The 23,588-nt window shown below is 34.9% G+C and overlaps 1 protein-coding gene across 16 annotated transcripts in view; it reads left to right on the top strand.

Moving 5' to 3' along the window:
* TENM3 (teneurin transmembrane protein 3) overlaps positions 1–23,588 on the top strand; it is a 1,287,001-nt gene that overhangs the window by 652,011 nt on the left and 611,402 nt on the right. The gene's annotated exons all lie outside the window — the stretch shown is intronic.

The following is a 23,588-nucleotide window of genomic DNA, read 5'->3' as shown; positions in this document are numbered from 1 at the left end:
ATGTAACAACTAATATCTGGCAGTAACACACACTATAGAACACTGGCAGGTTTTGAAATCAGTTTGTTCCCTTTGCCCCTTCTTTCTTTGTTGTTCTGTTTACTGTGCCCAGTTAATGTGCTCTTGTGCCATAATAATCTCTAGCTAAATGGTAATTGCTCTATTGACAGCACTACTGTACATTTTTGACACATCATTATTCATACTTAACCACTTGACCTGGAATAAATGTTAAAGCAATTACTACTGAGAGCTTTTCTATGAGAAAATTGAGGCAAAGTTTAAAGATAATCAAAATGCAAAGCTGATCATGATAGCAACTGGAAAAATGGCAAATCCTATTAAACAGATTTTTATTAGCCAAGTTGATGCCAGTAGATATTATCTGGTAATTTAGTCTTATTAAAAAGAAAATAAAGCAGCTAATTGTTTACTATTCTGGAACTTATTCCAGCTTGCAATTTGCAACTGAAATTAAGCTTTATGTGGCTCATCTATTTTGTCACATTGAAATATGAAAATCATTTGGTACAAAGCACATCTGCTCAGTCCTTTCCATCTTCCTGCAAATCCTCGTTCAGTATGTTTCATACATGTTGAGGTATTCCATTCATGCATACAGCACCACTATTTTAGATATTTCTCTCTTACAAACCTAATATCTTCAGATCTGAGAGCTCACAATTTTAGTACTTTTCTACCATTATACATACTTTTGCAACTATAATAAATCTGTGAGTGTAAGCTGTTTTAGTTTAGAGATTTTAGAAGGAATTTGAAAACTGAGAGGGACAGAGTTATTGTTAATGCAACAGTGTGAAAATTGTCCAAATCTCCCAGACCAGCATTTTATTTTGATAGTTAATTGCATATTTGCTCTAGCTGTGATTGTATTCTTAAAGGAAAGTAAATGTTCTCCAGTTTAGTTGTTAAAAAAGTGGCATTTACAGTGATCTCAAATTTCAAAAGACTCAATTGCAGAACAATGCCTTCAGTACAGTGCTTACAGTAAAAGCTGTAATTATAAGAGAATGCCAAAAAACATCAAGAAAGCCTTAAAGGGATAGCATAAGCTTTTACTGCCCCCATCTGAACTATGAGACTTGCTTGAAAACCACCATTAGGATGCAGAATACTGATTGTTGATATGTCACTATTGCTGTCATGGGAGAACTGTTGTAAAGGCCAGAAGCTTACAGTGGTTTCTGTATTAATGAAACTTTTCCACACTTAATGAAAGCAAAGAAAGATTGGGGTTTTTTTAATTAATAAAATATTAAAAACTAGGGAGGAAATCTCTTTTCATGTCGATCCACATTCAGAAGAGCAATAAGGTTCTGCAGCTGTGCTTTATCAGGCAGAAAAATCTTTTGTTTTTAAACATGCTCAACTCCCTATTAACTGCTTCAGTATCATGTATGCCTATCAAACTGATAATAGATTGTTCAGAGGGCATTTAAGAACTCAATTCTTAAACTATTCATTCACATTATCACTTCTGATTAGTTTTAGAGGAGCTTTTACAGTAAGTATAAGGACCACAAATTGTCTAATAAATTTTCTAAAGCAGTTACACCAACTAAATGTATTTAGGTGTCTCCTATTGCTTCTGTTATTTTTATTCATAGCTGAGAAATCTCTTAATAATAATATTTATATATATATATACATATTATATATATAGAATATATATTTATTTTTAGAATAAATAAGTTTTGTCAACAGTTCGCCTTCCAGTGTTGAGGAATTTATGAATTTGTTTCAGGTTTGACTTCTCAGTTTTTTATTGAGATATGTACCTCACAGTTTAAGCACTGCAAAGCATTTTTGCTAGATAAAACTTTCTGTTTGTTTGATTTGCTCTTAAAATTTCCCGATATTTTATTCCTACTCTGTGTCCTTTCCTATTAATGTGCATAATATATTAAACCTTGGGGTTTTTTTAGCCATGGATGCAGAGACCAAAATTCCTGTTGTGTGCTTTTATTTTCTGATTTCTCGAGGGTTTTTTTGATAGACCATCTTTTTAGTTCAAGAAACATGGATTAAGTATTTTAATGCATGTCTAGTGTGGTAATGGGTGATTGTATCATAACTGCAAACCACATTTTGTTAATTCAGATAATCTTTCATAAATGCTACTTTGTGCCATTAACTGAAAGACCACACAGCCTATGGAACAATCAACAGCTTTTTTCAGTAAAGAAGATTTTACACAGTAATTCCAATCAGGCCAGGCTGTTTCAAATTCTGGTTTTTCAAATAGACTTCTTTTCCCTCTTCTTACCAAACTGAATGAAGTACAGTATTTAGTATGTATTTCTCACATACAGCAAAAGAAAGACAACTAACACAACCAATATACTGTTGTTCCCTGTCAGTCCACATTTTGTAGCAGAGAGGACTGTACAGGTAAAGAGAAAAATTACTGTTGATAGGCTTCACTGATCTGGGGAAGAAATAGCAAGATTGCTTATTAACATCATGAGATTTTTGTACCGCAGTGCATATTTGGAGTCGTTGGTTTTTTTCCAGCTTTTGAGTCTTTATTGTTATATTGTGTCAGGAAAAAAAATTTTGGAATTTCCATCTACAGTTTTCTGAGGAGAAAGGGTGTAGGAGAAAAGGATCTAAAGGCTAAAACTGTCACATGAATTCTGACTTTTAGGGATTTAAGGAAATTGGTAAGATTCACCAAAGTAATCGTGTATTAGTAACAAAGAATGACCTTGAAAATAACCTGAGTTCCAAACTATTTACTCTTGTTGAAATGCTGTACCTGTGCCAAAAAAAAATCTTGGATTGTTGATAGCAATGTGTAGCCATTACTGAACCTGGTTTGGCAGATTCCTGAGAGATTTATTCCTTGCACTTCTGGGGAAAATTTGTACTGTCTGAGACTTTGCTACAATATTAGAATAGCAAATAAAGAGAAGAGGTAATTTCTCAGTCTAACAGAAGATTCTACAGAAACACATTCACACTACTGTGTTAACAGGGTTCCTGCTGCTTTTAAAAATAACTGTTGGAAGACAGTAATAGAGAGTCATGAAAACAGGGAAATCAGGTTCCTCTCAGAAGAGGATGCAAGCACAATGTGGTGTAGCTAATACTGCTTAATGGTGCTACACTTATATTGAGTCCTTTCTTTCAAAATGTCTAGCAAATGTCCAAATACCATCTTTAATATTCACATCTGGTTCAATAAAATTTTCTAATATGTGTACAGGCTTGTAAATCACATGTGAACAAGAAAGGAAATGTAGGGATACTATCTTATGTAAACTATAGATTAAACTAGGAACAATGAAACAAAGGAAAGTGTTTGTTTCCTTGTTCAGCTTCACTTAATGTGAGGCTAGCAGTATGATGATTCCTGGGTATGTCTTCCTTCAGCTCAAATATTTGGCTAAATTTATACTCACGTGAATTATATACCTCTGTATATAAGGGCATTTCTGGATCAAATCTGCTGCAGGTTTCAGGAAATGTTCTAGGCATCAGTGAACACAGCCTTACTGGTTCAATAAAGAAATAAAACTAGAAAAGAGGAAATAGATCACAGATGTGGTTCTCTGCTACTTACACAGCAGAGCTGATATAAGTAGGTGCTTGATGCTTTGGTTGTTCTGAGTTAATCAAAGCCCTCAGTTGCACTCTTTCAAGGCTTTTCAGCATAGCAGACAAAAAGAATTTTTCCAGCCTGAAAGAAAAACGCTGTGTTGGTAGTGGGACAGTTATAAATCAGAAGCTGGATGAGGATGGGAGTGTAGCAGAATGTGGAAAGGAAAATAACAGAGCTGTCTGCTTCCTAGCTAAAGGAAACCCCTGGTAAAGGAGGAATGGATATTGGGTTAACAGAACTAAAGACATCAAGAGAGTGAGGCACAAATACAGCCCCTGGTGTTACAGAGAGATCATAGCAATACATGTTAGACAAGGGGCCTTGCCTTGGCTGTAATGGTGTTAGTGAATAAAGACTTTGGACCTCACTAGGAGGTGGATAGTATGGGCTCCCTTGAGATGGATAGACTAGTGTCTCTTTTGAGGCTAGCTAAATATGTGTTCTGCTTTAACCTGACAGGTGGCTAAACAGCTGCTCAATTCATTCCCTCCCACACTCGGATAGGGGAAAGAATTAAAAAAAACCAAAGTAAAATTCATAGCTTGAGATATGGACAGTTTATTAGGGAAAATGTTGATGATGATGATAATAAAAATAATATTCAAATAATTAGAATATACAAAACAAGTGGTGCACAATGCCGTTGCTTACCACCTGCTGACTGATGCCCAGTCAGTTGGTGAGCAGGGGCTCCAAGGCAGTTTCCCCCCTAGTTTATATATTAAGCATAATGCCACATGGTATGGAATTTGGCCAGTTTGGGTCAACTGTCCCAGCTGTGTCCCCTCCCAGCTTCTTGTGCCCCCAGCCTCTTTGCTGCTGGGGTGTGGTGAGAAGCTGAAAATTCCATGGCTTGATGTAATCACTGTTCAGCAACAACTAAAACATCAGCGTGTTACCAACATTATTCTCATCCTAAACCACACAGCACTGTACTAGCTACTAGGAAGAAAATTGACTTTGGGATCCCAGCTTAAACCAGGAAAATACGGTTGTGAGACAACCTAGAAGACAAATCCAAGCAGAGATCTTCTCTTATATTCAGCACATACATTCAGCACATGCCAACTGCTGCCTTGTTTAACTGTATGCTAACACAAGTGCAGAAATCTTTGGTTTAAAAGTAAGTCTCTGAAAGAGAGTGTAACTAATTGATTTGATTGTGTTATCTGCAATGTGATTTGGTCGTGTTGTTTCACCAGCTTATATGTACTAGAAATGAAAAAACCCTGAAGCATAACCACTGTTCTCCAAGATGGAGGGATTTGTTTTTTTTTCCCCCCAACAAAAATTTAAAACCTATGTTCCCCTATCATAAAGATTGCTGGGCTGGTGTTACTCAGATGAATGCCATATGGATCTGGACGAATCTTTGAATTATTTTAATTCCATGAAACATTTTCTGTGAAAGCAGATAAAATTCTTCCACATGCCTAATGCTTTTTAAAGTTTAAAATGTGATTTTTTTTCATACTGTTTACATAAAATTTCAGATGAGAAGCTTTATTTTCCAGCAACAGTAACTTCAATATTACATGCATAATCATTTTATTTTTTTATTCTCTCTTACAAAAAAAGAGATTATTCCAGGATAAGAAAAATGGATTCTTAGTTTATTAATTTTTGAAACTGTTTTTAGAGCAGGTGCCACATGGGTGTTCATGTTACTGGATCCATTTACTTCCTAGATTGTCATTGCGAGGTTCAGTTGAAGTGATATTAAAATGTTGAATTGTGTTCAATGACCAGAAGTGAAAGTATAGCAAAAACATCATTTCACCAATGTGAGTGAGGCAAAATGTTGTCTTCTCTACACTTCTCAGAGGATACTGCAAAAGAATTTGCTCTTACCAGTTTTGGAGAACTAACTAATGCATTACATTCTTTGAGATTATTTGTTAGGATGTTGTCTGACAGTATAATTATAAATGTGCTTCCCAAAATACTGTTCTCAATTGTTGAAAATTGAGCTGGAAAACTGCCAAATATCTTACTGTGCCAAATATCTTACTAGTTGAAATCTAGTATAAGGCACCTTGAGCCAATAGCACATTTTTAAATTTAGATACCAGGTAAGTGATTGGGTGAACACTGAAGGTGGCAGATGTGGAAAGCTCCAGATGTGCACATCAAGTTCTGCATGGCATGATTTCTATCGTTTTGCTCACTTGCAGAGATGTGCCAAAAACTTGGAGAGGTGCCTGCAGATTGCTGTAAAAAACCCTGAGCCCTTTAATGTTTAAATATATTAGGAACAAGAGATGTAGCATGTTAATAATAATAGTAAAAAACCCATGTGGTTTTTTTAGCTATAAAATATGTAGAAAGCCAAAAGCTTTCTTATAAGAGCTGATATCTGTGCTCTAATTCCCAGTAAATGGACTGAATTCATAGATTTATACTCTTTGTGAATTAAGCATTGTACTCTTCTAAGTAATGAGCAAGCATCTTTAGTTAGCATGCATAAATGTTCCTAAGTTGTATCTTTCAGTTTCTGCATGATGGCAGCAGCTGAAGGAAACAACCAATTTGCTGCTATGTTTACTTTCCTGATAGGTCAACCTTATTAGTGCCCTGAACTACAGAGTGGTACTGATACATTAATCCCTCTGAAGAGGAAAGAGATCTATAATGTAATTTAAGGAGCATGTCCCATTTTGAATTGATTGATCCTGGTTTTCTTATCACAAACAATGACAAGTGTTGAAAGTATAAAGAATTTGTGAAATTAGAGATAAATTAATCAAGATACATTTTCTTTCTGTGAAATACCATGAATGTTAGAGAAACTGCCTTGCTTTGTTAAAGCACCAGTAGAGTTTTCTGCAGAAATACAGGGCAAAAATATTGATTGAAATTCATTTTAGAGCATTGAATACTGAATGTGCTGCTTCAAGTTTCAGCACAGATTTAGAACGAGAAACAACAGAGAGGCCAGTACAGAAAAGGTACACCACATTTGTGTGTATCTCAAATGGTGTACATCAGGAGTCGTTTCTACAACATTCATGAAGTTCCTGTGTTTTAAGAGGTACCACAAATTAGATCAGGACTTGCTCTATTGTATATAATATAAGAGCAAAGAGCTTAAATGAAAGAACCACAGCTGCCTTAGAGTGAATAAAAAGTAGTAATGTGATCATTACCTTTATTTTATTATTCTATGTATATTTTATACTATTTTAATAAAAGTTTCCAAATAGTTCTAGAAAAAGAAAAAAAGAGCCAATAGCCAATGCTGCAAACATTTAGCATGAACAAGTTATTTTTGCAAGAAGATTCATGGCAGACTGTGTAATTTCTTTTAGTATTTCACCTGTGACACTATAAATAATACATGTTTATTTAAGTAGAGCTATTATAGACTACTATTTATCTTGTACATAATTTATGGACAGTGGTCTCCTAACATGCGTAGATAATGTTCTCTCCAAAAAAAAGAAAGTTCAGAATAAAATAATTTTAAAGAAATGAAGCTGTTATTTAAACTGAATTGAATCAAAATCTGCATTTTGAAGGCACAGATTGATAACTGCTTTTTTGAAGCACAGTATTAACTTCCCTTTTCCAGCCTGTGAACTACTTAGTGTTTTAATATATTTTTTTAAAAAAGGTTGGTGTGAAACATTAGATAACAACAGAAAATATAAGTGCTTGAGCAGTCTGATTACTGCTGAAACTTCAGAGATCCTGCTTGTATTTCAGATGCTGTTCAGGTCTCTAGTTAGAAATACATTTGTAGAATTTGTGTACGTTTTTATGTAAGTTGAATGAAAACCTGACCCAAATTACACTGAACTTGTAAATCATCTTTGCGTCTGTGACTAAACTCCAATAGGAAATTGTTTGAGAATTATGTGTTCATGTTTCCTTGGGGAAGAATCCTGTCAAGAATATCTTAGCCACTGTGCAGCCTGTAATAGCTGTATTTATTGACATCTGGAAGGACAGTGATTTCCTCCTGAGACAGCAGAAAAGCCTCCATACTGTAAATCTGTTCTAACTTTCTAATTTCATGTGTGAACACATTCCTCTATGTTTCATCTTTTCCAGGACAGTTTAGAAAATTACTTATATCAGTAATAAAATTCCCCATTCCCTATGCATATGTTTTTAAAGATGGTTGTCTAGTCCAAGGTCTGGGGTTTTTTCTGTGACTGACTGATGTTTATTTTACTTTTTTTCCGGTTTTAGAAGCATACTAGAGGTTGCACTGGGCAAAGTGTGTTGTGCCCATGGCATCAGGTAGAAACAGTAACATTTTTAAGTTCCTTCAGTATATATTCTCTCTCCCACAGTTACACTGCTTTTTTAAACTCCCAAGTGATGCATATTTTTATCTATGTTGGCTCAAGTCAGGATAAAGGTATACAGAAGCTTTCTTTTAAAGGCAGCAGCTCTGTTTTGCCAGGTTAAGCAACAGAATAGCATTGAAATCTTTTTAGTGAGCATGAGCTGGATCTTATTTATTAAGGGACCGATCCAAAGTATTCTTGAGTTAAAGTTTCCCGTTGACTTTGTCAGTTTTGGCTCAGGCTCCAATGGCTCTGCTATATACTTTTGTTAGGAGGATTAAAATGTACTCTTTCATTAGTTAAGTGCAAAGTGAATTTCAAATGAGTCAGAATATATTTAAAGTATAACTGTCAAGTCATTGGTATTGATTTAGACACTGTTAAACAGGGGCAGTGCTAACACACAAGGGTTTATTCTTTGTTACAACTTGCTCATAACCCCCATTGATGATAATGGGAATTACAGGCATGTCCTGAAGGGAATGTGCCCTTTGTAAATTCTCTATAAGCCTTAGATTAAGGAGCCACGGTTCTGTGAGAGTTCAAATACTTTTTGTGTGTAGATGAAACTTTGTGAGCTCTCCTGTGTCTTTTCTTAGTAGTTCTTGGAAGGTAGATATTCAGAAAGAAATATATCCCAGAGCTGTTGTCTTGTCTTTCCTTATCTGACAGGGAAGATGCCAAGAAACTTCTGGGAAATAGGCACACTTTTTGTCCAAAGTGTGCAGCAAGAAAAGTTAATAGTTTGTACAGGGCCCTGACTGGTGTTACAAATTTCTAGCGTAACAAAGAAAGATTTGTGCAAAACTGTTAGGAAAATCAAACGTGTAATATTTTTTTTCCTACTAATATTGTATAAGACAGAAACAAAAAGGATAATCAGGTGATATTATGCTGACTTCTGTAGCTATTCACATTTTCACTGTAGATAATGAGGATGCACACTTAAGTCTTTCTGAAGTAACCCACTGCCTTTGCCTGGTGTGCTGTTTTGTGAGCCATTCCGCTCCTCAGGTACTATGTTTGCTATCCAGATCAGATGCTTATATGTTTATTACATTTAAAGGCATTTTCAGTTCACATAGCACTGTAAAAAGCAGTGTGAGATGGCATGAAGTTTGCCATCCTGATGCCCCTTTGCTTTCTTCCAGAGCATTACTGCTCCAATGGGACTTGAAGGGCACACCCATCATGGGAAATATGTGGCATAGGAACCTGCTGGTCACTCCAGCTTTTTCCTACGGTTCTTGCTTCTGAAATTCTTCTCATGCTAATTTTAATATAATTTTTTCTCATTTCCATTCTTCTCTACTTGTAGGTTTGGTGCTTGATTCAGTGTTTGCTTCTGTCTCAACCCTACTACTTATCCTAAACTTAGCAAGTTTCTACCTCCATCTTTTGGATATATTTGGTAACATCAGAAATTTTTAGGCCCCCACTCTGGTTTCAAAACTCTCTGACTATTAAAAAAACAGCAAAAAAATCCCCACCAAAAAAACCCCGACCAAACAACAACAACAACCACAAAAATAAGCAAACAAAAACAAACAAACATTGAAAGGAAAATAAATAAACAAACAAAACCCCAAACCAGAAAACACCATAAACCCTTGCAGGGGGGACATATAGGACTGGAAAATTGCTGATTCTTTCTTTTTTGGCACTGATGCCGTAGAAGCACACCCATAGCCCTTACTTTGCCAGCAGAAGAAGCTATTGATTTTGTTCTTGTTCTGCTAATCTTAGGAGAGGAAAGTGCTGAATTAAGAAATGCTGTCTCTTGGGTCACTGCTATAATGAGTAAGTTGTATCAAATGGCACTCTAACCTCTTTTTGTACTTTTGAAATGAACTTTCTGTCAGAGCCCTGTTGGCACGAGCCAGCTTCACTGTTCCTAGCCTGCACCACCACCCACTCACGGGCTCAGTAGGCATTCCACCCCAGCCAGGGCCCTTGTGCCCACCCCAGGGCTGCACTGGGCCTGCCTGCCCCTCATCCTGTCGCCAGGCACTTTCATGTCCCACACCAGTTATGGACGTGCCTTGCTGCTCTGCCCTGGCCAAGGCTCTCTGGCTCTGCAGCCAACACCTGAGCGTCTTGGCCACCTGTCCCAGCCGTGACTGAGCTGTTGGATGAATTGGGTGACCTGCCTTGGGAATGCAGCCCTGTTCCTGCTGTCTCCCCACACTCTCCCTCCTCTTGCATTCTCTGCTGAAAAATTGAATCTCGATCTGTATGATGAACATGCTCCTCAGGCCCCAGTTTAGGCACTGAAGCCTATCTTGATTTCCAGCACACTCAGGTGGCTCTCAGGTTTCTCCTTACCTCCTCCTTGCTTTGCACAGGAGGGTGGCTTCTGAATTTTCTAGTACATCCTTAGTACTTTTTGAATCTGACTTGGAAGCTGAGCAATAGAAGCTGTGCACCTTATGAATCTAGATATTTGTTCCAGGTCCTCTTTGAACAATTTTGTCTTGAAGAAGGCAGAACCAGTAGATGAACTAGTCCAGTGCAGTGTGTCCTGTAATGGTGTTACTTCTCAGGCTTGGTTTTCCCTGAATCTCTCCAATCTCTCACTCTCTACAAGTAAAGACACTACCAAGAGCTACTCCTGAGAGCTTTCAGACTACTGAAAAAAAATTACATATAAATGTATTTATTAGAACAAAAACCTGTTCAAATTCTTATCTCTCAGAGGCATGATTCCAATAAAGAGCATCCTACCAGACCAGATGCAAACAGCAACAACAGCAAAAAACACAACAGTGCAGAAAAAAACCAAAAAACAAACAAACAAAAAACCCCAGAAAACACAAACAACCCCCCCCATATTTGGAAAATCATTTACTATGTCGAAAATTATACAAAAAACCCTGCTCACTTTTAAACTCTATGAAAAGGATTAACAGTACATAATTAAACACATCCAATATTAAAAAAAAAAATACAAGCAAACAAACAAAAGTGAATGAAACAAAAATTATGAAAGTTGACCATCCAATATCAGTATACCGGAAGAGAGATAAAATGTGTCTATAAGGATGTGGTTTTCAGCATTGTAAGCATACCACCTGCATACCACTATTTTTTCATAAATTCAGTCTTTCTCTTCAGAATGTTTACTTTTTCTTTTTTTCCCCTTTTTTTAGTATGTAAAGCAGAATCCAAAACCTGTAAACATTTCCCCATCTGTTAGTGAACCTTTCTCAGATGAGTTTTTAACTTAAAATATAGTTTCAAGGGACTTGTTACCATTTGTCTGACTTGTTATGACATTTTAGTGATTAAGAGTTTTTGTTTTGGAGACAAATGAAAATCAACCAAGCAGAATCACTTTGCATATTCTGAGTCACTCTGCCCTTTGCTGTGTGAGGGCAAACTAGTTTTACTGTTCTGTGGAGTCTCAGTACAATAAAGTCTACTGTTAGAACAGTCTTTTGAATTTAGTTGATGCCAAGTGGTGAAATGACTCAAATACCGATAAGCTTATGCAGAAATGTTGGCAGGCCAGCTCCAAATGACCAGCATTGTTCTGCAAGAATGGTTCCCATGAAGCTAGTGAACTTGCCAGTGCCACACTGGATGCATTTTTACTGAAGTAAGTGTGTATACAAGGAATTCTTTTTCTCCTCTTTCCCACTTACATGTCATTGAAGCAGCTATGGACTTCTTACAATGTGGAAGATTCTTTAGCGTTCTACATACTGCGTCATCTAATTCATCATGGAATTTGTTTGGCAATTCCTCCCACATGACATCTTGCTTGACCTAAAAGAAAAAAGAATCATGCTGCCAACATAATTATCCTTTATTTCCTGGTGCAATAATTTTAAAAAGAGAGTTGACACATTCTGTAGGCTTTCTGAAGGGAAAATAATTATATCACACACTCAAAATTAAATCCTCTTTTGAGCTTCTTATTAATTAACATCTCAATTTTGTTAGGAAATATACTCTAATAGAGCAAGTGGAACTAGTATTGAATAATGTCCTTGCAAAAAAAAGTTATAAATTATATTTTCTGTGAGTTTTGAGTTATTAAAGAGGATTATGTTTGTCCTTTTTTTCTTTACTGCATAAGAACACGATAAGGATTTACATTCATGTCTTTTGGAAATACGCTCCTATGTTCATCATTCAGTTACTCATAAAAATGAGGTTTATTTCCCTGAATACTACTTGATTAGTGGACTTAAAGCCAGAAATTATTTTAGTACTGATGAGAAAATGTGAAATGCTCAGATAATGATTACTTGCATAGATTTTGATATTTTCAAAGAAAAATTGTGACTTTAGAAAATCAAATAAGATATTCAAAACATTATCAAAAGCCATAGAGTATTAGAAAATAAGCCACTCATAATTCTGCTTCTATATCAGCAAAAAATAAACCAAATATATGAGAATTCAAAAAATAACGTATAGTAAGTAAAAAGGAAGCTACTAATATAAAAGTAAAATGCATAAGGCTTTTTTATTTATTAGTATAACCTATAGGTTAAAAATTATACTTTTTAGTAAACCTGTGAGCATCTAACACTTGTTCAAAGTGTCCAGGTTCTGTAGAAAGCCAGTGAGAAAATGAAATTACTCATTTCCTACAGGACCTCTGAAAAGTGATGTGTAGCTTCCTCAGTTAGGCTCTCAAAATCCTTTGATCCCAAAATTGGTTTGAGGGAGACTAGTCCTAATGTGAGATTAGTTAAACACAAGTTATGTTCGTGATAGGAAAAAGATAGAAGAATTTGCCATGTTGGTTTTTAGTCATAATAAAGTTAATTAAGTCCACCTGCAAATGACTTATTTGATATGATTATAAATTAAGGTTACTTCAATTCACCACTTTTTCAATAAACACCCAATCAAAACAATATATCAAAGGTGAAAGTAGAGACCTTTTCTCCCACACTACCAAGATTTTAATCTTTTGGTTCCTTATTTTCTTTCTCTAAAATTTCCATAGGGAGCTGTTTGTCCTGGTTTTTTTGATCCCTTGATTTCATAAAAACTGTATTAGATAAGGACCAAGGCTTTTACCGAGAGTGTTGCCAGTAGTCTGCCTGTCATACAAACCTGAAGCGATCAGATAAATTCATCCTGTGGAAAGAACCAAGCAGCAAAACACAAACTTTACAAGCAAGTGGCAGAGAACTCACAAGCTGGATCTCAAAGTGTTCGACTCTTCCATGCAGTTTGTCCCAACAGTGAAAACAATGCAAGGAAAATTTCAGGATTTTTTTTTCAAATGGATGATAGAAATCCAAAACCTTCTTTCCTCTTTTCAAGTTACTGAAATCCCTGAAAGTTATTCTCTCCTCAGAAACCAACTGATATGCTGTATCCAGTAGCTAAAACTAAAAAAAAAAAAAATAAGGGAGAAAATGCTTGTTCAGAACAGTGCTTAGGGGTTTGCTTATAGGTGTCATTGTGTCTCACATCCCTGCTGTGAAAATCAGCTTGCATTTGAATGTGCATCTTGACCCATAAATGTCACCCTGGTCCACTGAGCATCTTGACTTCAACATTTCCTGTTGTAAAATGGACAATGGGATAACACTTTTTTTTCTGAAGGAGGGACCTGTGACAATGTGTGCATGTGTGCAGTCAGGAGAAACTGCAGCACTTGGGATTTAAAAGCATGTCATCAGCCACTGAGCGGGAGATCACAGGAGGACGAAGTTGCTGGACAGTTTTTGAAAAACACAAGGATTATCGTTTCTGTTTCCAAGCCACTTCTCCTTTTCACAGCCCTGAATCCTTCTTGGCTTCTCTCCATCAATGGCTCAACGATGTGCCCCATACTAGAGCAAGTCCAGCTGTGTGCTACAGCAACTGCCTTCGAACAATAAAGTAAGAAAATGCTGCAATTCCTGCCCACACATTGTTTGTGTTGCTGGCCTTTTCTTAATTACATGCATTTTCTAGTATAAAACAACATTATGCTCAGAAATGGAGAACGCACTGAGAGGTTCGCGTAGAATAAAAGTATTTCCAGCTTTACAATGTCTTGATGATTGCATAACAATTTACAGTTTTTTAAAGAAAATGTTTTGATTTTTTTTTAAGAAAAAGCATGGTTTTGCTCCAGAGGATTTTTACAAGTAAGTTAAATTTTTTGTGCATTCCTTCACAACCAGAATGAAGACCTTGATTAGATTGCAGCCTCAGTCCTTCAGTTTAAAGACCAAGTGCATAATTATCTTATTGTAGGAGACAGAACTTCTGGCATACCTACTTGAAATTTAGGACTTCAGATATTTTTTAATGTTAAATCTTTATAGTAATATTTGTCCACATTCCTGAACACATGGGAAGAGTACAGTCATTCTGAAAATGTCCATGAGCAACTACATTTTTCTCTGATTTTAATTAAAGTATACAAAGAATTATAATGTCTTTTCAAAATAATATGGAATAATTTAACAATCATCTAACTATATCCATTGCTTAAATACCAGTTTTCCCCCTAAATTAAAGAAATATAGATTAGACTTTTTCAACACAGTGAATGATCATGAAGATCAAAACATAAGGGTTTTTTCCTTCAAAACATAGCACACATGGTTTGATTTTAAAAGTACCAAAAGGTGTCTCCATTTTTTGCATACGTCCGCTTATGTAGAGATAACAACCTGAATATTTTCATAACTTTTCTTGCACTAGAAACTTGTTCTGTATTATTTTGAGTGACCTTTTCTCCATGATGAATATTATAAATGAAAGAGGATTTGAATATGCACACAGGAAAAACCTTTATTTGAATATGCATCATAAGTAAAATATGTGGTGTTTTCCCAAATGTCTTTATAGGGACAGCAAGACTAGATTTGATGGGAAACCTCATATAAATGTTATCTCTTAACAAACCTCATATAAATGTTATCTCTTAACAGAATCTAAAATGTGATGATTAACACCAATACCTTATGCACTGGGACATTTTCACAGATATTCTCCAAAGCATTATTGAAGTGTTTGATAGATCTCATGAGAGCACTTTGATGTTTCCATTCTTCATATTCAGAAGTAAAAAACCCAGGTTAGGATACAGTTGCTCAGATGAAGAAGATATTAGGGGTATATTGTTAATAACGGGTTAGAAGAACCCACATTCGGTGAGGGAACAGAAAGTTATGATTATTAAATGTATGCAAAGTTTTGAGCTACTAATTGTGTTTTCATAACATGTATGCTTATATTTGGCTATATCCATACTCATTTAAAGAATATTGCTCATTCAGACCAGAGAAATTAATCAGAAAAAGAAAGAAAAAATACCTATAAAGAGAAAGGAAATAATTTACCAAGAATCACCAAAAAGTTACTGGATCTTGTGATTCATGTGTTGTATAAAAACCAGTCTTTTGTGGCTTGAGAGTTATAGGAATAGGTGATAAAATATGCAACATGGCATAGTGTCTTTTTATCATTAGCTGTTTTGCATCTGAGCTTAATCAAAGAGGCAACAGAGGACCGCAGACCTTTTAACTGTAACAAAATTGGCGGCTTTTAAATCCTTTCAAAATAAATTATATCACCTGTTCATTCTTTTGGATTCTGCTTGTTCCCTAAAAGCTATCCACTATTACAGACACATTTCTTTCCTTTGATTTATTTAATTTTTAGTTTTGCCTACTGAATAAGCATCCTAAATGTAATCATTGCAACACAGAATCTGAAAAACAGATGCCAAATTAGTGAAAAAAATACTTGGGTTGTCGCAACTATTTCCAAAAATAAAACTAAAGCTCTTTTTAAATACTGAACATGAATGTCTCCAGAACTTGCACAACTTCTAGTAAGTTTTAGAGTGCCTACAGTGGTACCAAAAAAAAAAAAAAAAAGCTATAACTTTTGTTGCAGGTAATTCTTGTATAAACAATGGATTCCAGACTACTGAGTTTTAAAAAGACAATATGTTTCCTAAATGCTACTGTTAATACATTTTTTTAAATGTTGCACTTTTTTATTTTTCCATTTTGATATGATAGGATGGTTAGGTTCCTTAAATATATTATTACAGGTGATAACTTTTAAGCAAAATGTTGTCTATCAGAATAAAAACCTGATCTATTATAGTTCTGGAATAAAAAATAGAAATAGTCTACTTTTAAAAATACATCTACATGCACATTTTATGTGCAATTTAACATATTTAGTACTCCACGCTCAATTCATTCTCTTGAAAGTTTTACTTCAAAACAACTTCATTGTTTTAAGTGACTAAATTAAAGCTTTTTAGTGTTTCCTGCAATCTCCCAAAACAGAAATAAAATCAGTTTTAATTTATTTTATTTGCATACACTGTGGATATAATTATTGCTGCAGAGTCTTTTTAATTGTTTTCAACTAGGTGCTTGTCTTTAAGTTGAAATAGACTTCTAATTCTACACTGTTGATATTCCCTTGTTAATTTTGACAAAGCATCATAAATCCAGGTATTTAGGCTTATTGAATTTTGAAATGAGGTGATTAGTTGGAACATGGATGAATGAACTGATGCAAAGCAAAATGAATTTTATGATTTACTGTCATTTACAAGTTCCTTTGGAGCTGTTATGCACAAATTGTAAAATGTATTAAGAGGTAAGATATCGCAGTTATAATCAACAATGTAAAATTTTCTCAAACAAAAGTATTCAGGCAACCGCCCAAAAAGAGTAATTGTTGAATAAGTGTTTGTTATACGCAGTTAGTTTTTATTGTAGATTGTGCTTTTCCACTCCAACATTTCAGGAAGCAGAAAGGTATCTAAATAGACTTCCAGCACCAGTCAGTAATGTTGAACTTCCAAAGCCATTCCCATTATAATATGTTTTACAATATTAACGTATATTAGAAGATATTAGAAGAGGCATATTTAGGATTAAATATCACATTTATTATTTTTTGCTTCAGTTTTATAATGGTTATTAGATAAAGGTAACAGCAAACTACAATAATGTACTCCCTTAGTTTCTGTTGATCCATGTTTCTATTATTGTGGGGTTTTGGGGGGTTTTTAGTAGGTTTTAAATGAAAATAATAGAGATTCAATAATTTTGCCAGTGTGATACAAATGCTGACATGTAAATATGAAGTAAACTGTGGATGCATTGTGTTCTTCTTTCCTGCTAAATACAGATTTGAGTTAGTAGAAAGGAAAGAAATAACCTAGCTGTACATTCAGAGTCTAAAGTTCAAAAACCACAGACCTTGAACTCTACAGCTTTGTAATATTAATTTTAGGCACATTCTGAACATAAAGGACTTAAGAGATAAGAGCCCCAAGAACAGTTTCTCTTTATTTGAATTAAAATTTGAAAACCAAAACTTTCCCTGAAGCTTGAATGAACTGCTGCAGGACTCTAGAAAGGCAAATTATGAGAACCCTGTGTAATGGTTCTCCTGTGCCGGTACAGGAACACTTAAAATCAGGTTCTGTCTATTCTTCTAAGATCTGGGTTCCTCTCTGCTCTAAAGTGGAAAGTGCAAGAGCTTCGTGCTTTCTTACTTCTCTAAACCCTGCACCAATATCAATATTTGGGCAAATCATTCCAAATTTGCAGCTTCCTTATTTTCCTGCAAGCCAAATAACTCTAGATGAAATTTTATGGAGTAGATCCACTTCTAATCTAGATAAATATTAAACACCTCAGAATCTTGATGTGCAACCTTTGCTAATGAATTTCTCCGGACATTTTACAGCCATTTGTAATAAGTCTTTTATTTTTTAAGACTTTTGTTGAATAGAACTCCCATATAACCATTTTTCATAGGTAAATTTTACAAGATTTTACAGTAAATTTTATGCTTATGAAAAGATGTAAAGATTTCCATGCAAAAGTAAAAGTAAAATCTTGTTATTTAATATCCTAGTTTTGAGGCCTTATGGAAAAAATATATTCTTTTGCCACGTATAATATTTCTAATTCTGCATTTGCTCTCTTGATTTTTTTTTTAGCTTGGTGTAATATTGTCTTGATACATCAGTCATAAAACACAAAATTCTGCATGGATGCGGAGCGATCTCTGATTGTAGCATGTTCAAAGTCTTATATTGTTTTCTGGTAGGAAAGATAATTACAAGGTGTTCTTCCTACTCACAAATCATATCTGCTTTCATTTCTTTTCTCTGCTACTGAAAACAGAGAGAAGCCAAACCTTACAGCAAAATTTTTTTCTTCTGAATGTTCCATCTCTTCTCCTTGAATAATAAAATCATAGAATCATTAAAGTTGTAAGACATCATCAAGTCCAACCTTTGGCTTTGTACCACTATGCCCACTTAATATTGTGAAGTGCCATATCCACAGCTTTTCTGAACATTTCCAGGGATGGAACTGGAAATGGCTGTGGCTCCACTACTTCCCTCAGCATCCTATTTCAATGCTTAACCCTTCTTTCAGCAAACAAATTATTCCTAATATTTGACCTGAACCATCCCTGGCTGTTTCCTCTTGCCCTGTCTCAAGTTTCTTGGAGAAAAGACCAATGCCTGCCTAGCCACATCCATCTTTCAGATAGTTGTAGAGGTTAACAGAAATAAATTCCTTACCTCTAGGATGGGACCAGTGATACAGCCTCAGGTCTGTGACTTGCATATGCTCATTAATTAATACTAATATAAATACTATTAGCTTGAAATCTGTGCCACCCTTACTCCCATCCTGGTAATTTATGGAGACATTGCAGATTATGGCAGGGCTGTTTCTGTTTGCCAATTAGAGAGGAATCATGGCAGACCAGTACAAATAAAGTATGTGGTATTGCAGAGAGTTTTATTGGATGTACTGTTAGGACTCAATTTTGTCCTGCTCTTTTGTGCACCATGTGATGAACTTCACTGAACCTGAAGCCTACTGCATATATTTATATGGATTGTGGTTGAACAAACCATATGTTTTTATGCACCTTTACAGCAAATAGTATTCTGTTGGAAATGTCTGTTCACATACTTAGCATTCTTCCATTTCTGGTGTTATGTCTTCACAGTTTTATGTTTAATTAAAATTCATGACAGGAGACTTATTTTGTCAGTATAAGAAAGGTGATGGTGTCTCTGCCTGATTAAATGATCAAATATATTTCCCACAGAGAACAAAGATTCATTTATAGGTGTGAAAGCAATTATTCATAATCTTGAAACTTTGTTTTCAATTTTATTTTTCCTCATGTCAGTGTTGATGTGTTTTCAGTCAAATGTTACTTCAAGATCTGATTTCAGGCTTCCATTCTCAATTTCACTTTGTCACATTTACCTGCACTAATGGGTAGCTGATATGAGTCAATACAACAACAGAAACGTTTAATCCCACTAGTGGTTTTATTTTATAGCTATTTACCATGAGGCTTATCTCACATTTACACGACTTTACTACAGGTGGTCTGATGCTTGTTCAGTTAGTTCAGTTGAAAACTTTAGTGCTTATAACAATACACGCTTACAGCAAAGTACAGAATATTGAGCCCCTCTGCTGTAGGGATGAAAATTGTATGCAAACGTTACAGTTACTGAGTAATTATCCAGTGGTCAGTTGGGTACAAAGTTCCTTAAAAGCTGGACTATTTGGCTTGTTCAAATTTAGATTCTTAGTAACCTATGTGTGAAGAAAACATGCTCTGAGTTCCGAGGCTGTTTTTTAAACACCTTGACAGAAAACCTTTTGGGGGGGGAAGGGAGGGGAGGGTTTTTTCAACCTTTGTTTGAAAGGTGAAAACTGTATCATTATATTTAACTGGCTACCTCCAGTTTATTAGCGGAGGCATCATTAAGTAGTACTGGAACATTTGTAGTGGCTAATCTTTCAAGCATTTAGCATTCCCGATGACCTCGTTAAAAGTAACAAAGGTCAGGCTTCAGTTCAGCAGAGTCACCCATTCACCAGGGCGACTGGCAAAGCAAAGTAATCTCTGTGTGTCACTTTTCATTAATCATGCTACTTTCCTCTTCACGAAATTCCAGCAGATAATTGTTACTAAATGCGATTTGCAACACCCTGTGCTGTGGTTGAAGGACCAGAAATAGGCAAACAGATAAAAACATTGTTTAGCTTGCAGGCAGCAAGTGTTTGCTATTCAAAGGTATCAATGCATAAACATTGATTTAGCCATGAGCTGACACTTATAAAACATTTGCTGTTTCCAGAAAGCCCCGCGGTCAGGCTAAGTAATATCCAAGGGCAAGTCCTTTTACCTGTATAGCAAGGTTAGCTTCTATATAGTTTGTCTCATCAGTTTTAATAATGTTAAGTAGCTTCAGCACTGCTATAGGTCACAACAAAGTACACTAGATTAAACATTTGTATTATGTGGTAGGAAATGTGTTCCCATGTAAGTTTACTTATGACTAAATTGAATAAATATTTGATTAAGTTAACAGTTTTATACTTTTAGTTAATTGTGATGTAGTATTTTTAATTAATACATTTTCCATATCTCAGAAATTATTTTATGTGTCTTCTCTATGCTCTGAAATTCCTAGGATAAATTTATCTTCATTTCCATCTGAACTTTGTAAACTTCAGTGAAAACTGAGCAGTTTTAGAAATACACCAATGGAATTCCAGAGAAAGAGATTCTTACATGTTTGTTTCATGGCCCCATTTGGTATAACACCTGGACAGATTCTGTTCTGTCACAAAAGTTAAGCTGATAGAGTTGCTATGGTGTTCCTTAGCATAAGGCAAAGTTTGATTGCTACTAAGGGAATAGGATTGCATTCCTGTATTTGTGCAAAATTTTGATCTTACTGACCTGCAGGTTAAGAGAGCAAGAACAACAGTGAAGTAAACTATAGTTTTAGTGTGAGTGTTTCAGATCTATCACCTACATCACAGAACAACTGGTAATGGAAGTGTTTTATTTGCCAGTTTTTCAAATAGGTTTAACTTGCAACTTACAGAAAATAAACAAATGCCAAGTCAAACAAAATTCAGGACTCTAACCTACTCATGTCACATCTCAAATAGGTAGCAAATAAGAGTTTAGAGCAGTACAATTTCTTCAAAATGTGGTTTTCAAAGGTGACTGGAAATCCCTTTATTTCTTTTGAAATACCACAGGAGAATACCATTATTAGTTGCAGGCATCTTATGTTTAGATATAAGTTGCTGGGTTTAGTCAATTCATGATTATTCAGAGCAATGGTACAGAATAATTCAGACAAAGCAAAACTATTGACAATGGAAAAATGTACAAAATAAATTCAAAGAACTTATAATGTGAGAATGGAAAAAATATTTAACATGGCTGAAGAATCAGTGTGATAAATTATTATGAAGAGTCTTCCTTTAAATGATAATTGGGTCTGTATGAATAGAGTGATCCTTTGCCTTGAAAATGGTGAATGATGGTACCAGATCATTCACAGATCAGGTGCATACCACTTCTGATTTGAGCCTAATTTAATCTGAGCAATCAGAATTGGCAGTAGAATTAAACAGATCTAAAGTAATAGAGCTATGACACAAAAATACTGGTTGTTAGTAATTCAAACATGAAATAAGTTTCTGGAATTTCATAGAATGCAGTTTTCTCAATATGGCATTTCTAAGAATGTTTACAGTATATTCACTTGTGGAGATTTTGTTTGTGTTCCCGTAAGTGCCTCGTTTTCTGAAAAATCTATCCTTTTTCTAGTTTTGGGCCATGACAGAATTTACATCTTTTTAGTTGCAGATGTGCCTTTTTTGCATTTAGTATCCCTCACCTACAAGCTAATTTTGTTTTTTTTGTTAAAAAATAAAATACATTGGATAATTAATTTCTATTCATGCCTATGAACTTCTATCACATTCCTACTCAGCCATCTCTTTTCCAGCCTGAGAAGTCCTGGTTTACTAAGTAATTTCTTGCATGGAACATTCATTCTTGAATAGGGTCCAAATGGGATACTGTTGCAGTATTTAATTCCAACTTAAGTGCCATCTGCTAGTGGAATATTCTCTGCCAACATTTCTCTCCACCACTTAATAAGAAAGGTAGTACTAAAAACCAAGAATGAGGTTCTTTCTAGTATATGTCTCTTGGTTTCTTTAGCAACTGCTAAATTCAGTTTTACTCAAAGGGTCTGCTCTTGTATTTGGAGGAATGGGATGTTGAAGGTTTATATTTTGCAACATAGAACATTATCTCTGCAGTGCATGAACTGTTTTTAGCATTCAACCTATGGTCAAGCAGCATGAGCAACACTCAATCGAATGTCGTGTTTCTAGGAGGAATTAAATCAACAAAAATCTTACGTAGTGTAAAAGAGAGAGACAAGAAGGGCTCAGAGAGTGTGGATTTTTTTTTTTTTCGTGCTAAGGACTTGTTGACTCAACTGAAGAACAGTCAGGTTTGTGTGACCTGCAGAGATAAAGTAATATCAGAAAAAACAAAGTGAAGGTGTTAAAAATTATTATTCTAATGCAAGTACATACGAAATTGCTTTTTGTTGTTAAAACACATACAAAGAAGTTCATTGAGGGAGAAGTTACCTAGTCTATTTAAAAATGAAAAACAGATATAAATGGTTGTAACAATGGTATTTTAAAAATTAAGTGGTTTGCATATGCATTTGTAAACATGTATTAATAGTATTATATTAAAGAGATACCCACTGAACCTCTACCTGGACCTAATATTTATTTAGAGTCTTTATTGATGTGCTTTGCAAGTGAGTTTGTGGTTTTGCTTCTTTTGTGAATTATAAGGTAATCAATAGCTTCTAAAAGTAAATAATGTCTCCAGTAAGTGCACTAGATAGCTATTATTTATCCCAGATCTCACTTCAGCTATGAAATTATAAAAGGTGTACTACTGTAAAAACTACAATAATTACTTTAATTATACTGTAAATAAAACAGAAAGTGCATAACTACTTTTTCTATCAGATTTCTCTAAGGGCTATAATGATGTAAGGAGCTTTTACTGTACTGTAGTGGCAAAGACTATTTTATTCATTTAAAGCCTATAAAAAAGACAACCATAGAAGTAAAAAAACCACTGTATAAATATCATCGTTATAGAATAAATAGGTTTCCATCAACAAATGATACAACATGATATAAATTTTCTTTTCCCCCAAAACTAATTTTTTTTCACTGTTTCTTTCAGTTTTGGATTATTAGCATATATCTTTCCTAACTTTGGTGGATAAACAGCCTTGGCTTGTATAGCCATTTCTGATACTGTGACTTAGAGCTTTAATTTGATTCTGATCCCTCGACACACATCATGTGTTCAGGGATGCGTAAATTTAAATTTGGAGGTTGCCTGCTGACTTCTAAGTAAATAGGAATTTATGCAGGCACCAGCATTCTTGTAATTATTTTGTTGGTTATCTTGCTGGATCACATCTAAGAAGCACAAGAATAATCTGAGAAGTAAGTATATGTGCAAATATATTACTGTAAAAAACTGTATGGCTTTTATCTCTGTAAACTATAGATTATAAAATTGTTTTCATTATTTCAGAGTTTGTGGTAACATCTTTGGCTAGGACATCAAGAGCTTATCAAAGTTTTCTTTGTAAAAGTGTCTGAAAGATCAAAAGACTCTGGAACATTCACCCTGTGTGTGGCATTGCTTTCAGATTCTCCCCTTAGGTAATGAAGATTTTATCTCAATAAAAGATCTTATCTCTGAAATCTGCAGGAGTTACAACTTCTTGTTTTCTGGTTCTTCCATGGGTTTTCACAGTTCTT

The sequence above is a fragment of the Melospiza georgiana genome, chromosome 5 (genome assembly GCF_028018845.1).
Source record: "Melospiza georgiana isolate bMelGeo1 chromosome 5, bMelGeo1.pri, whole genome shotgun sequence".
Classification (NCBI taxonomy): Eukaryota; Metazoa; Chordata; class Aves; order Passeriformes; family Passerellidae; genus Melospiza; species Melospiza georgiana.
This window is presented reverse-complemented; position numbering and strand designations above follow the sequence as displayed.